Source organism: Eretmochelys imbricata, chromosome 3 (assembly GCF_965152235.1).
Source record: "Eretmochelys imbricata isolate rEreImb1 chromosome 3, rEreImb1.hap1, whole genome shotgun sequence".
NCBI lineage: Eukaryota > Metazoa > Chordata > Testudines > Cheloniidae > Eretmochelys > Eretmochelys imbricata.
The window spans coordinates 10409920-10422285 of record NC_135574.1 but is presented as its reverse complement, the minus strand read 5'-3'; positions in this window follow the sequence as shown (position 1 = coordinate 10422285).

Here is a 12366-nt window from a genome sequence, read left to right as displayed (position 1 = left end):
GACAAGGGTAAGTGCCATCAACCCAGATGCTTTGTCAGCTGCACGGACTTCACTTCTCATGCACCCAGCCCTCCTTTGCTCCTTACCCCAGCGACCTGAACCTGGGGGTGTTTAGGACCCAGCCCAGCTCCTGCTCCCTTTCAGGTCTCTTCAGGGTTATTACTTGGTGGGAGGTAGGGACCAGGGCTCAGTGGTGTGAATGGGAGGGTGACAGAAAATCTGGACTGAAAAGCTCCAACTGGAATAGCTCGCCTGTATCCAGGCAACAGGCCTGACGCAACCACCGACAAAAAAATCCCTTAAAACACACACACACACACACACACAGAAATTTCAGCAGCAAGACAGAGACTAGAGCCAGACAGAAACCTGGTGGCACCACTGACTGAGCTTTGCAAACCCCAAGTTGCAAACCAGAGGCAGAAGGAGTGACAGAGCAAGACAGCATGTCTCTGGCATAGTAATTGTGACTCAGCCCCCGGTAAGTTCGATTCCTTTATTTGCTTCCTAACGTGGGCCGTAGTAAACCGTAGTGTCACCCAGACGATGGAGCGAAGCATCAATAAAAGAGGTACTAGCAGGAGGATTGATGAGACGGCCTCACGGGTCTTTTTTGTCCCTGGTAATATGGTCAAGGGTAAGACAGTGGTATCCGAGCCCGGGAACTGGGTGGAGGTCGAGTGGAAATCCCCTTGTTGGGAGCTGTCCATACTAACCCCAGCATAGTCCAGGAAAGGGCATTATCAGGTGTGCTCATGTGCTCCAGCGGGGCACCTTACTAGAGTGACCAGACAGCAAATGTGAAAAATCGGGACAAGGGGTTGGGGGTAGTAGGAGCCTATATAAGAAAAAGCCCCAAATATCGGGACTGTCCCTATAAAATCAGGACATCTGGTCACCCTACATCTTATGTCCCGGGAATGCACACTTTTTATGGCTTGCCAAAATCCATTCAGGGACTACACCCTGGGCAGTGCTGTTGATTTGAATGAGCTTGTGGCAGGGTTTAGATCTGAGCAGAATTTGGCCCAAAGTGGCTGCTGCATCCCCCATTTCCCCCCCCCCCCCAAAAAAAAAAACCCCATCAAGGACGTTCAGTTAGACTCCCAGCTAGCCTGTACAGGAACAGATTCCCTTCTCAGTTACATGGCTGTAAACGGGATGTGTGTGTGTGTGTGGGGGGAACTTGGCCAAAGTCAATAGAAAATCCCTAGACGGACACCGGTGGAACTGAGCAGAGTCTGGGCCATGTAAGGGAAAATCATCTGTGGCTCACAGCCCCGACCCTGTGCAAGTGAATGTTGGGGTGCTAGGTGTAGGCAGGATGGGCTGCCCTGGCGGATGGTGTTTTCAGGGTTATTGTCATTCCATCTTTGAGTCAGACACGGTGTTAGAGCCTCAGCTGGAGCAAATCAGCTCCACCAGAACTCTACTGATTTACGTCAGCTGAGGATATGGCCCAGACAGTCTGTTCTAACAGTGGGAAAAAATCCAGAACTCCTGCAAAGCCTTTTCCACGGGCTTTGGGTTTCTTGAATCATAGCACAGCAGAACGCCGCCAGTCCACGCGCCGTATAATTGATACACACGTAAATTACTAAGGGGATCTCTAACTACTTCTCAGTAAAGATTCCAGAGCAGCAAGCACTCTTATTATTAAGACTTCCCTGCCCTTATGAAATATACAACAGTATATTTACTGTGATTACAACATTATTAACATGAATACAACTAGACTGCTCCTTTCCAGTAAATAAACCCTGGTCCACCTGGCGATGGGTTATCTTTGCTTTGTTTGCTCATGGAGTTGCTAATTTACAAAGTTCAGTGGAGCTCCCAGTTGTCAATAGAAGTTAGGGAGATTCTGCTGTAACTACAGTCCAGTGATTTGTTTCTTTAAGTGCCATAGTTTTAAAATGTGGTGTTGGATGGTGTTCGAAGAGTTAACATTTCTCATCTCTCTGCGAAAGCAGGGCTGCCTGCTAATGCGCATTTAAATATTACCTCTTGTCCTGTGGTCATTATAAACCCATTTCGTATCTGCGTTCTGCTCATAAGCAACTCTCAGCCACCCGAGTTTTTCAAACATAGCAGAGAAACTGAGTCCAGGAAAGAGGAGCCTGACCCTGTGGTAGTTAGCAGACCTGCAAAAAGAAAAGGAGGACTTGTGGCACCTTAGAGACTAACCAATTTATTTGAGCATAAGCTTTCGTGAGCTACTGCTCACTTCATTGGATGCATTCCAGACCTGGAATCTTTCCGGGGCGGTTAGCTGTCAATTCATCTTTAAACAATCGTGGATCGATTGACAATTTTGGTGAATGCCGGGTAAAGAAATGAATCGGCTGTGTGTTTGTATGGATCACATGCAAAGGCATGGAACTGGATGAGACAGAGAGTCTGGAACAATAGCTATGGCAGACAATGGATACTGACCCCCCTGTACCTGGTCTGTTTTAAAAGGAACTTGGAGCCCAATATTGCAAGCGGCAGGGAGCTGCCATGAACTGCCTCCAGTCCTGGAAACTTCAGTGGATGTGCAGGGTGCTCAGCAGGTCACAGGATCAAGCCCTGAAAGGAGTAAAGAGCTTCTACAAGAAACCCTTCCCCAGGCTAAATTCCCTCCTGTATGTAAGGAGTTAACTCACTCCCCACGGCTCCCAGGGAGAGAAGTATTTTTCTTTCATCCCAGAAGGAGACAGAACGCTTTACATTTACACAGGCCAACTTGCCAAAGGATCCCTAAGCACTTTGTTGCCTCTGTTCATACAACCCCAGTGAAATGCAGCTGGTTCTGGAGTGAAGGGCAACAGCCAGCGGAGAGGCAGGGAAGGGCACAAGCCCAGGTGCCCTCGGGACCTTTGGCACCAGGCTGTGTCTGACCTATGTGCAGCTGGGCACAAGGAGCCTGCCCTCACCCCATTTGTGTCCTCAGGCGAGGATCACCATTCTTGCCCTTTGTGGAGCAGGGGCTGCTCCCTCCTGGCACTGCCAGGGCACAAACCATCCTAAAGCGGGCAGGGTGGGGGGGAGCAGTGTAGAGCAGGGCTCACGTCCACACTGCCCCTTTGCATTGAAGCACTCCGGGATGGATTCACAGCTTCCTCGATTTCAAAGCCAGAGGGGCCCATTGTGATCATCCTAGACGCACCTCTTAGAGGATTCCACTGGGTAATTCCTGCCCCAAATGCGTTGCCTTGCTGGGGCATATCTCTGAGAACGCCATCCAATCCCCATGTAACGACCTCAGTGGGCCACGACCCTGGGCAAGCGGTTCCAATGGCTAATTACTCTCCCTTCTTTGGGGTGGTAGGGCGAGAGTCCTACCGGGAGTCCCCACTGATGGTGCAAGGCTGTGGCCAAGGCCACAACCGAGCCCTTGGGACCAGCATGTTCAAAAGAGCTCGGGGCCAAGCTTCCAAGTGCTCTGCGCTCACCCTGGGGCCCGATTTTCAGTAGAGCTCAGCTCCTATTTAGGCAGCTACACAAGGGCCGGATTCACAAAGTGCCTGGCATCCAGCAGTGCCTGTGTTTTCAGAAGGGATCTGCACGCAACGGGCTGGGCTCCCTGGGCTGTGTGGCTGCTTATTCTGTTGCCTGAGTGCTTCTGAAAATTCAGCCTTTAGGTCCAATCAGGGCAGTTACAGAACTCTGCTTCTCTTTCCCACAAGGGTACTGGTCAGACCCTGGCTGGGTTTGTGCATAACAGGAGGTGAGGACCAGTTGCAGTTGGCTGCGGATGGGCTCATACAGTAGGCAAAAAGCTGGAAACTGGGCTCCGAGGAAGAAGTCAGAATTAAACGCTTTGGGAGAAATCCAGGTTCCATTGAAATCAATAGCAAAACTTCAGTGGGGCTAGGATTTCCTCTCCCCCCCACCCGCCCACAACTCGGGCTATGCACACCTGGGAAGTGTGGGGAATTATTTGAGGTTGACAAAGGGCGGGGGGGAATAGCGTCTTTGCTTGTGGGGACCCTGCCTACCTCTGTGTTTATACAGTTGAGCCCTGATACTGACCACTGAGATTTGAAATTAGCCTGGAAAAAGTCCTATAAAATGAAGGGATCAAAACTTTCATTGATCCCCGCAGAGTGTGAGGCCAGGGGGAGCCACGATTGCTCAGGATCAGGCCCAGCACTGATTCAGGAAGCTTGGGTGTACTGTATGCTCAGAGAGATGCTCGGGAAAATCCTAGATTGTAATCTTTAGGGCCTTTCTGGGTGAACAGCCTTCCCCCGGAAGAAAGATGAGGAGACGCACAAGGAATTCACAAGGCAATGTTAGGTCGGTTGTACTGAATTCTCTCCGTCAGGGATGACTGGGGGATGCAGTGCTGCTGGCTGGGTGTGTTTGACAGGGCTGGTCCCCTCCCTTTTCCCTGAATCCCTTTTTATCACAGTTTTGCTCTTTTTCTGAAGTCTGGTGAATTGGTTTCATTTCCCCTGCAAACCAGCGAGCGATCGGTCAGCCGGTCCCCACGTCTCCCCTCTCTGGATCTTCCTGATCATTATTTGAGAGAAGCAACAAAGGAAAGGGCCAGGACCCATCACCTAATTACAGGTACCAGGAGGTGAAAAAAGCTCAGTTCTTCCTACTCACCTCGCAGAGTCTGGGAACCAGACTGAGGGCCTGATCCAAAACCTGTTGAAATCAGTGGGAGTCTTTCCATTGACTTCATTTGCTTGCGACTGGAATGTAAAGGATGCAATTCAATGCGAGCCTAGGGTGGGAATGTTCTCCCTCAGCTGCCAGGGCTACCATAGGAAAGACAATATGTTTATGAGCTGGGAGGAGTCCAGAGCAACCCATACGCAGCCAATGGCTGGTGCTGGAACATGGGACTGCCCGATCAGGTTTTATTACCGTGAAGAAGGAACAATGGTGGGAACGCTGGTGATAACTCAGTGTTAACTATTTCACTGCTGTTCCAGTTAGCATCAGCAGCCAGCGGATGTGTTTATTTGTCATTGTATTAGTGGTGGCACTAGTGGTATTACAATCGTGCCTCCAGGTTCAAATCCAGGTTGGGACCCCATGGCGCTAGGCGCTGTACAAACACATCGTAAGAAACGGTCCTGAGCTGAAGAGCTGACAGACTAAACAGACAAAGGGCGAGAGGCAAGAAGGATGATCACAGACTTTTGGGGAAACAGCCAGACTTTAAAATCATGATATTTGGGATTCAGAAAAGTTATTTTAGCTCAGATGTGAGGCCTCGTATACCTCCCTCTCTGCCCTGTGCAATTGCACTCATGGGGGAGCTATGCCTGTCTGCACCTGCAGCACTGATGCCCTCTGGGCACTAAGCCAGTACCGGTTCAAGAACTGGTCCCAGTAAAAAACGTAAAATTCTCTAAAACGGTCCCAACGTGTTTTTTCTTGAACGTATTTGTTCCGTAACGAAACGGGTTCAGAATCAGCCGGTCTGCGTTAGCGTGTGTCTGTAGCCTTGTCTACACTGGCAGTGGTGTGTAGGGTAGGTGTAGCTACACGCCGCAGTGAAAAGCAGGCCGAGTCCACACCGCATTGTGTCGCTATGCATGGCGGTGAAAGGCTCTGATGGGGGAGGGGAGGGAGGAGGAGAGGCAGCGGGGAAAGGCTCTGGCGGCAGGGAGGCAGCAGGACACGATACTGCTAAAAATAGCAACGTAGGCAGAGAGGGCGCTGCTTGGGGGTGTAGGGAGCCATGCCGGGTACATACCCTAAGGTTCTGGTGTGTCTGGACTCACCTAGGCAGTGCCACACCATATACACTGCTGTTTATACCCATGCTACAGGGGGCATGCAGTGTCTGGACTCTGCATACTCACGTAAGTGTAGACATAGCCTGAGAGCGTGTCGGAGGAATACATGATGATGGATAGTGGTCCTACAGTGTAAAGGTTTGCTCCACAGTGACCTGCATAATACATTCATGGCTTTGCTACCCATGAGTAATGCCGCCAGGTGAAACTCAATCCAATCAGTCCTTTAAGCTGTACCGCTGCATGTATTTATATCGTATTCCCTACACACCTACCTCCGATCCAACACATACTGAAGTCAATGGGAAAACTCCCAATCACATTGACGGACTTTGGATCAGGCCCACAGAGAGACTAGTCTTGAACATGGTTTTTTTCCTTCTTGATTCTTGAGGCTGAAGGTTGTTCCAGGCTATTGAAGGACATTATGGAAATGGTTCTGTGTGGCAGGGACATATGGCAAATGATACAGTAATAGATCAGACATTCACATGCTCTAATATAATGCAGGGAGAGCAATCCTCCACAGAGCTCTGGGGATGGACAGATGACCTAATAGGTCTTTTCAGTCTCTAACGTCCATTCTGCAAGGACTATTATTTATCCACCCGCTCTTTGTCCCACCAATGCTGCATATGTTTGGGGGTATAAGTGCACTGAGACAGATCCGTGCAACACAATTCCCAAAATGTGCGCCTATTGTTAACCCAAAGCCACTGAATTCTGATACCCCTTCCTCATGCGGAGGGAAGTCTTCCTCCACAAGCAGCCCCATTGATTGGCCACTTGTGGAGTAAGGGACTATTCAACCCAAGAGTATCAGCATCCCATCCCTGACTGGAAACCACAGGACAAAAGGGCGAGCCATTGTTCCCAGCATCGGTACCATCGGCACCCTGCCCACCGCGCACCTGTGATGCGGTTCCACCAAGAACCAGCTGGCATATGAATGCAGGGGAAAAGCTGCTTGTTAACGGTCACAGGGAGAGTGGAGCCAGCCTCCTGCCCTCTTCTAATCTCTATGGCAACGTTTGCGAGCTCCTCTCTGCCAGCCCCACAGCAAACTCACTCCCGATTGTGCAGCGCAACCAGCCATTGCTTCCCGGCTCCCAGCAGATCAGCTGGTGACACCAGCAAGCAATAGCTCTCCTTACCCTCCCCAAACATACCCAGGAAGTAAGGCACCCTAGAGAGAGCAAAGCAACTTCTTCCCCCTCCTTTGGCAGGAGATGAATCCGTATATTGTTCAACACAAACCTAAGGCTCAGGAGGGATAGAAAACTGCTCCCTTCAGGGTTCGATTCTGCCAGGTACAGAGCACCCGGCGCTCTGAGCATCTTCAACAAGACCTGAGAAGTTGACATCAGAGCTGGCTGGAAAATTTTCAGACAAACAGGTTGCCGCCGGAAACGGTCACGCCGCTTTGACGAAACTGAATTTTTTTTTCATGAGTGTCTGTGAAATTTCTTTTTGGAAAAAAAAAAAAAAAAGGGGGAGGGTAGAAGTTCCAAAAATGCCTCAGTGTCCCACTTCGACATTTGCAGAATGAAAAGTTGGGGTGTTTCCCATCAAAACAATCTGCAGGTTAGAAATCGACTTTATTTTATGTTAAAAAAAGTTGGGGGAAAAAAAGGAAATGTTTTGAATGTATCGAAATAAAAGGTTTGATTGAGCCAACGTGAATTTTCGTTCAGAATGTTGTTTCATGAACAACATTCACATTTTAGCTGTTTGTCCCTATTATTTATTTATTTTTGAATTTTGAGGGGTTTTTTTGCCAGACAGAAAATCTGTTTTCCAGCCACCTCTGCTCAATGCCTCACAAGAGGCTGTAACAAAGGGACTGTCCTGCCTCCAGATGCTTATCATCTTCCACGTGGACTTGTCTTATATTTAGATTGTAAATTATTTGAATCAGGGATTATCTCTTTATGACTGGTGCCCCCTTATCATCATGACTACTGAGAAACTTGCCATATCTAGCCATTGGGACCCTATCCTGCAGCCCTTATGTAAGGCCGACAGACTTCAGTCATCGGCAGGCAGGATTGAACCGGGGACCTCTGGAGCTCAGTGCATGAGCCTCTACCGCGTGACCTAAAAGCCAACTGGCTGCTAGCTAGGGCTGTAGAGCAGACTCATTTTCTCTCCTTCTCGAAGGGCTTGTCTACACTGGCACTTTACAGCGCTGCAACTTTTGCGCTCAGGGGTGTGAAAAAACTGTCTACACTGGCGTAGTGTAGACAGTGCACCAGCGCTGGTAGCTAGGCCCCTCACGGAGGTGGGTTTTTAGAGCGCGGGGAGAGCTCTCTCCCAGTGCTCTGCTGCGACTACACAAGCCGGCAGCGCTTTAACTTTGCCAGTGAGGATGTGCCCTAAGTGATCTCAGTGCCACTAGATGGGACACAATACCACACCCAGGAGAAGTGTGTGTTACACTTCCTCACCTGAGTAGTCTCATTGACATCAGTGGGAAGGTGCTACTCATGTAAGAAGAGAAGGGCTGCACTCAGGGATCCTGGGAAAGAATCACCTTGTGGTTAAAGCAAAGCACTAAAACCCAGGAGATCTGGGTTCAGTTCCCTGGCTCTCCTTGTGTGTGCTTGGCCAAGTCACTTGCTCTCAGTTCCTCATTTGCAAAATGGGACTAATAATCAGCCCTTTGTCTGTCTTCCAATTTAGATTCTGGGCTCTTCAGAGCAGTGATTGTCTGCACAGTATCCGGCATGATGGGGATCTCATCTCATTTCATGCCTCCAGGTGCTACTGCAGTGCACATAATTAACATTGCTGCTGCCGGTGTGTCTAATTACCCCACCTCCCTGTATGCTGCCAGGGAGAAGCATGCCCACACCCCATTTTCCAGCTCTTTCGGCTGTAATTGGAAGCTCCTCTGCCTAACCTTCTTATCTGTACAATTAAAGTCAATACACCCACAAGAACCAGCAAGATATTTACATAACAGCCATAAATAACTGCGCCCTGTTCTATTGGTCACCCTCATCCTGCCTCCCCATCTACCCTCTGCATCCTGTAGCAGGGATTATGTCTTTGCTCTCCTGTTTATACGCTGCTCTTTGGGCACAGTGTGAACCTGCAGAGGGCAGGGAATCAGAGGCACAGAAGTGCCCAGCTGGCTTCTCCACTGATCCTACATATGTAACTCTGACACTCCTGGTTGGAGTTGTCGGCAGCAGGGATCAAAACCAGGACCTCTGGATTTTAATGCATGAGCTTCTACTGTCTCAACTAACTTGGCCAAGGCTGTGGCAGGCTCATCAATTGCTAGTTGGCCTAGCTACCACTAGAGGGGGACAGAGAGCCACACCGAGCAGGCATGGCTTATCGACGGAGAGGCGGGAATTCAGCATACACAGGACAGGGTGAAAGGGGAGTAGGTGGGTCCCCTTAGCAGCAGTCCCTCCATTACATGGGTGTCTCTTGCTACTGGCCGTGAGAAATATTCACATGGAACTCCCATGGGTTTGGGGCCAGAAGTGCTGAGCACCCTCTGCTCCCATTGGCTTCAGTGGGCAGGCAGGACTCTCAGCACCAGTGCAATGTTTTGTTCCTCCATCTGAGAGGCCCAGGTTCCCCATTCATTGTAAGCCATGCAGCAGAGATCAAAGTCCATTAGATGGACATCCACGTGCAGTCCCTTCTAACCCTATGATTCTATGCCTGTTCCCTGAAATTATTTTGCCCGGTGCTTTCGTGGAGAGAACAGATACTTCCTCATGAATCCAAAGGCCTGGGTGGATCATGGCCAGAGGCGACATAAGTTCTGGCTGGATCATCAGAGCTGCTTAGTGAGCAAAGCCTCCCAACTCTGTAACTGCAGTTGCTAAAGGCAGAGTATGGGTCCCCCAACTTCTCTGGAGTTTTGTTTCCAGCTGCCTTCAGAGGGGTGTCCCACGCCGCATCCACAGCATTTCCCCCCTGCATAGTCGTCCCTTTTTGTGGAGGCTTAGCCTCCCAATATCTCTTATATGAGCCTCCCATGGGCCTGGGTCATGTTGCAACTCCTGCTATTGAGTGTATCAGTGGCCACAGAATGATTGCCCAGGTAACCCGGCCAGTGGCAGCTAAAATTTCCATCCTCGATGGTCCTCATGTGGAACAAGGCCCATTAAGTTCTTCAGGGTAGGGAGCATCTTTTTGTTCTGTGCTTGCCCTGTGCCTAGCACAATGGGGTCCTGGTCCATGACCGAGGCTTCTAGGCGCCACCACAATACAAACCATAAATCATCATAATCATTCAGATGGATTTTGCTTTTCTCACCAGGATCCGGCCCAGAAGTCTGGTTTACACACAGACTTGCACCAGCTGAACTCAGTCAGGTTCCTAAAACCTACTTAGGTACTTTGGCGCAAGTCTGCAGGAGGGAGAGACGGGGGAGGGGAATCACTTATTTCGGAATAAAAGTAGCAAAAATTGACGTTGGTTAAAACAATTGACTGTAGCCTCTTTGATTCTGAAATCAGAGTGTCCATACATAGCCTCACACTGAAATCAGTTTACGTTCACATTGTTTGCTATTTGTGCATAGATCACCCCTGTTTTTTATTGCTAATGATACCAGGCTAGCACATTGCAGCAGAGGTCAGTATCACTACCTCTATTTTAAAGAGGGGCGAACGGAGGTGAAGTGCCTTGCTCAAGGTCGGGAATAGGCGACTGGTCTCCTGGGGGCCAGTCCAGTGCACAGTCCACTAGGCAACTTGGAGAGCTCTTCAGTAAAGGAGCTATGTAAGTCCTTTCTTTGGGCCAGGGAAGTCTAGGGTTTTGCAGCTTGATATATTCTTCTCTTCTCAAAGAATAAATGAGTAGACTAATAAAGGCTATTAAATCACTTGCTGCTCATTCAGAACAATACAGGGAAATAGCATAATGTACTGTCCATCTAACATAATGAAATGAAAGGGATACTTTGCTCTTTGCACATCACTCCATTTGATACAGAATATTAACCAAATCTCAGTTCTGTGTCCTTCTTTTTTCCTCCAAAAAATCCAACCCAATAAAATTAACCTGTTGATTCCTTGACGCTCGACCTCCCATGGTGCTGAATGCCCACTGAAGTCACTGGGAGCTAGCAGTGCAAAATGCCTTGCCAGGCGTAGTGCTCTAAGGACAAATAAGACAAGGTGTGGGCCACGTCGCGTAAGCCACGGGGCAGCTGTCGGGTGGGGAAAGGGTTGATGTTAAAGTAGGTCATTTAAAATGCCCCTTCCATTATACAGCAGTGTAAAAGGCCATGGACCTCACTGTTTAATATGGAGTCATTCGTAGCTCAACGCCTTCTATTTCCTTTCATCAGCCCCTGATTGACTCATAATGGCAATGTTATTATTACCTGCCAGCCAAATGGGCTTTGACAAAGCAAGTGGAAGGTTCCACAACCCCCAAACCCTCCTTCCTCTGTGCCCTAGACATGAAGGCAAGAGGGAAGGTGAGTCATTCTACAGGATGGAAGCTTCTCCTGACATCTCTCCAGAGTTATATTAAGGACTTGAGCACATGGCTTTCCTGCAGAGGTTCAGGAATTAGGTTGCAAATGACTAATTAATATCATTATCAAAACCATGTTAATGCAGTGTGTGAGTTAGCCTGCGGAACTCACTGCCACATGATATTACTGAGGCAAATGTGAAACTGACTTGGACAGTAAAAGCATCTAGGGTAACAATATTCAAAGGTTAAAGCTGTCACTGTACAGTTAGAAACATAGGAATAGCCATGCTTACTGGAACAGATCAATGGCCCAACTACAGTAGATTACCATTTTGTTTTCAATAGTGACCAATGCCAGATGCTTCAGAGGAAGTATAAAACCCTCACAATGCATCTCATCGTGTAGTGCAATGCCATGGTTGGGGGCAGGGAATATCTTCCTGTTCCCAGGGGCAATTAGCTTACACAGTATGTCATGAGTATTGAAAGCACTTGAATATTGTTACCCTAGCTGCTTTTACTACAGTTGCTATAGTTATCGGTTTCACAAATGTCCAAGTCTGTTTCAGAGTTTACTATTTTCTCAGTAATATCATGTGGCAGTGGGCTCCACAGGCTGAATCATGCATTGCAATAACATGATTTGTTTTATTATCTGTTCTAAAAATCAGCCAAGTGAGTCTCCTCTCTCTTCATATTTCACGAAATGCCCTCTTCTTAACCCGTTGCAGGAACAGAAAACCAGAGCATTATCTGCTCATTGCAAAGGCCCATTGATTTCAATGGGTGCACAAGGAATGCTGGCTCGAGCCATACTCACTTATGGGCCAGGGAGGCCATCATGTGCCAGCAATGCCCCTCTGCCATGTACACTGGTCAAACTGGACAGTCTCTATGTAAAAGAATAAATGGACACAAATCAGACATCAAGAATTATAAGATTCAAAAACCAGTCAGAGAACACTTCAATCTCTTTGGTCACCCGATTATAGACCTAAAAGTTGCAATTCTTCAACAAAAAAACTTCAAAAACAGACTCCAACGAGAGACTGCTGAATTGGAATTAATTTGCAAACTGGATACAATTAATTTAGGCTTGAATAGAGACTGGGAGTGGATGGGTCATCACACAAAGTAAAACTATTTTCCCATGTTTATTCCCCCTTC